A 4,335-nucleotide genomic window follows, 5' to 3' on the forward strand; every position below is an offset into this window, starting at 1 on the left:
AGCTTTAAATAGGTCCCTCTCCCCCTCTCCCCCTCCTTCCCCTCCTCGGGAAAGAAACGTTTGTTGAAACAGGATCCCTGAGGACTCCTCCCCTCCCGCCCCTTAAGCAACAGGCGGGTGGACCAGGGACGGTCCATCTGTCCTGCTGTGTGCCCCCCTCGGCTCCCCCCATCCCCCCCTGGCCTGTGGCAGCCTCCACTGAGAGAGGCGAGAGGCAAGGCTGGGGCTGGAAGTGTGCCCCTTGGGGACAGGCCGGGGAGGGGGGTGGGGAACAGTCCCTGCAGCATCCCAGGATGCCAGAGACCACGTGGTTCCACCCTTTCTCTTGTTTTCCTGAGGGGGAAACTGAGGCCCAAAGACACAGACAATTCGAGTGCATAAAACAGAACCAGAACCCGGGGCTCTGGAGTCTGCACCCAACCTCCCAGAGAAAGAAACAGAGAGACTGTTCCCTCTACTGGAGAGGTTGCAGGGGCACGGACATCGGAAAAAGTAGTCAGCCATGGAACCCAGGGCACCCGGGGGGACCCTCGAGGGGAAAGACAATCCCCAAGCCCTCCAGGTGAAACCTGTCCAGAGTTTAAGAATCATGACTCCAGGGGCCAGGGAAGCGACTGGGGAAAGGACAGGGACGCAGAGGGGACAGGCCTGGAGCTAGCCGCGCAGACGTCTATGCTAATAGCTCTGGGTCGTGTTGACCCCTTGCTACCGAAGGGACGCACGACTCCCTCACTCTCAGTTGAGAGGCCTTAGGCTGGATCTATGCCTGGGGTTGGCAGGTGGGTCAAAAGAGAGGAAAAGACTGAGCTTCTCAGAGGCATCTGGAGGTCACCACAATAACACGTGCCAGACTCGAGAACCAGGAAGGAGGTGGCTGTTTCCTTCTTCCAGGGACGGAGGGAGGACAGGTGGGCAGCACACAGGACAGGCCTCCACAGGGAAGCAGGGGGGGAAGCTGGGAGAAGTCCCTGGGGGTGGGGAGGGGGCCTGGCCTGGCCGGAAGGGGTGTCTGTAACTTATACCAGAAGGAAACAGGGGTAGAGAGGAGCTGGGACCAGACCAGCTGGTCTGGGGGTGTTGCCTCACATTTTAATGGAAGAGCCAAAGCTTGGGGGGCAAAGAGAGCGAGGGGCAGATAGAGAAGAAACGATCCTGGCCCTGCCATCCGGGAGCAGAGGATGGGATTCTCCTGGAGTGTCCCCATTTCTCTGGGCACAGACGGGGAGTGGAGGGAAGCCAGCAGGGGGAGGGAGAGCAGGTCTGGGAGCCCTGAGCCCAGACAAGCCGGGAGGGAAGGAGGGAGAGGATGGGGCCTCGGCTCCAGAGGCCTGATGTGCCCGCTCGCTGGGCTGGGTCCTCTCTGGCCCCAGAGGGAACTCCCTCCGGAGGGATTACGGACCTCTGTGCCAGCAAATCCACTCTCAGGGCTCAGTGCTCATGCCTGAATTCCCCAAATAACTGGCCCCCTCCGGGCCCGCACTTGGGATTTTCCATTTCAGGGATCCGGAAGGTCACATCCCGCTTCCGCTGTCCTTCTCCTCTTGGGTTACAGCTGGAAGGATGGGTAGGATGGGGACAGACACCTTCTGTCCTCAGGCCCCTCGGCGGACCTTGAAGTTGAGCCTGGGGGAGAACAGGCATTGGAGGGAACAGGAAGCGAAAAGCAGATCCCAGTTCAAGGGGAGAGAGGGAGGCAGCTGCAGACACAGCAAGAGGGCGGGTGGTTGGACATGAGGAGGGACGGCCCTGGGCAGAAGTCCCTGGAAGGGTGGCCCACAGGTGGCGGGGGTCGCTGGGCAGCGGGGCAGCTGAAGGGCCGTCTTGGCCTGGGCTGCGGGGAGACGAGGGGACCCCCCCCCTGGGGCTCACGGGGCTCCTGTTCCTCAGTTGCTGGTTCCGAATTCCTTCTCTCTGCCCCGCGCTCCCAGGACGCAAGGTGAGGTGGGAGAGAAAACCGGCCCGAGCCTGCAGACACGTAGGCCTCAGTCTCACTCCCCCACACTCACCCCTGCTGGCACCTCCCAGGGCTGCCCAGTCCTTCCAAGGGCCTGGCTCCGGTCCCTGCGGCCAGGCCCATACCGGAAAGGACCGTGCCCTCCCTCTGCGCATACAGCTGGGGCCATATACCCAGCACCGGGGCTGGCGTGCGGCCCCCAGGGCGGTGCTGCTCACACATTTGGGGCTCAGACAGAAGAAAGGCTGGACAGGACACCCCGGCTCCATTTCCTGCTCAGACGTCCCTGCCCACCCTCCCTCGGCCCTGGGAGCCTACTTCCTTCTCCTCCAGTGCGGGCCTCAGACTCCGGGACACCAGTGCGGTGCGGACGCCTGGTCCCTTGAGCTGCGGTGCCTGTGAAGGGAGCCAGCGGTCAGTTTGGGAGTAAGACGGACAGAGCAGAGATCAGGAAGGACTGGAAAGTAGGCGGCAGTGGGGGGCGGGGGGGCGGGGGGGCGCGGGCCTGGCTGAGGAGTGGGTTTGGGAGGAGGGCAGAGGTCCGTGGGGATGGGTGGTCCTGAACCAGTTGTTCGGTCAGCGTGGGGAGCGGGGGTGCATGTGTGTGCGTGACTGAGGGGCACGACCCTGTGGGGCCCCGCGTGTGGGAAAGGGGCCACGCGAACGTAGCACATGGAAATTCCAAAGGAAGAACCCCAGAGGACAGGAGAGGCCGGCCCTGGTTCGCCTGTGTGGTCAGTCCAGCCCGAGCGCCTGCGCCCCGGCATGTGCTGACCTCCGGGGTGTGTGAGCGGGAGTGCGTGGTGTACGTGAGAGTCCCTGGGAGAATGTGTGCGTGCACGAGGGGCTGGGGAGGCCACTCAGCTGCAGATGGGCCGTCAAGGTCTCCCAGAAACAGTTTTGTTTCCTAAGTGACTAGCCTCCTGGGGCCTCCAGCCCAGACTTGAAGGTTGTTTCAAGATCATGAAAGAGGGTGGGGGAGGGAGGGGGGAGGGAGGGACACTGGGGAGGCTCTATCACCCCCACCGCCCCTCCTCCGCCCCTCACCCCACTTCTCTGCCCCAGTCCCGATGCGGGCCCAGCTCAGCTGTCCTCCCCCAGCGTCCAGCCCTCTCCGGGGACCTCCCCTGCTCTCCCTCCTCCGTGCCCTGCAAGTCTCCTCCTTCTTCAGGGCCCCGTGCTCTTGTCCCCCACACCGGGCTTGTCCCCCACTCCCCCCCCCCCCCAGGGCCTTCTTGGGAATGGATGGAATCTTCTCCTTCCAGGGGGAGGCTGGCCTGGGCTGACAGCAGGGACGGGGGACCTGGAAAGGCCCGGAGCGGTCATGGCAAGTGTCCCAGAAAGGTGCCTCTCACCCTCCTTCCTCCCCAGCCCTCTCCCCACCACCCCCGACTTGTAGTGGCCTTGTGGCGGGAAGGTTGGTTGGGCTCAGAGCCACAGAGCACCTGTCTGAGTCCTGCTGCTGCCTCAGTTTCCCTGCTGGACCACAAGGCCGGTGTCGGATCTTCCCTCCGTCTCTCCCTTGATGTCCCCTCCTCTCTTTTCTTCTGGTCTTTCTTCCCAATCTACTCAAAATAGATTCTGCAGTCCTCTTTCTCTGTGTCTCCTTGCTTCTGTTGTCTTTCATCTTTCCCCCAGACGATCTTTATGATCCTTTGTATTGTTAAAATCCTATTCTACAGAACTCAGAAAACGGAGAAAGGAACACCCAGAAGGTTCCTCTGTCCCTCTGCCTCTGTCCCTGTCCCACCTCCTTCTGCCCTCTGCACTGACGTCTGGGTTTGGACAGCTCTGGGTGTCCGTGCCGGCCCTCCAGAGGCGACCCCACTCTGGCCTTGCTCCTTTATCTGAATAATGAGGAGAGCTGGAAAATCTGAGGTGCCCTCTCCGGCTCTGACGGTCGCCAAATTCCGGGTCCCCTCCTCCTGGGCTCATGGCTCAGCTCAGGTGAACGGGAGAAATTATTTGCAGTGATATCTGTGTGATGACCCTCCACCTGGAGACCCCGGTTCAGAGGGGGAACCGAGGGGGGCAGGTACCCCTATTTTGTGACCCGCAGAAATGAGGGTGATCCCTTTGACTACCGGCACACAGGCAGGGAAGGGCTCAGGGTTGGGCGTGGGCTACCTGGTTTCTTACAAAGAGCCCCCGTGTGAGGTGGGACTGGGGAGAAGGAGGGAAGGGGAGAAGGAGGGAAGGGCTGGTGGGGACAGGGAGCGGTTGCAGCAACCTGACATTTCTTGGCTGGCATTTGATCAGCAAATACCAGATTAGTCTGTTTCCAGAGATTCTTTGTGCTGGAAAAATATGTTAGGGGTGATGGGGCGCATGGAGTTAATGGGCCTTGCTGAGTTTGGGGGTCAGGGGTCACAGCTGGGCCC

Source organism: Panthera onca, chromosome F1, assembly GCF_046562875.1.
Source record: "Panthera onca isolate mPanOnc1 chromosome F1, mPanOnc1 haplotype 2, whole genome shotgun sequence".
Lineage (NCBI taxonomy): Eukaryota > Metazoa > Chordata > Mammalia > Carnivora > Felidae > Panthera > Panthera onca.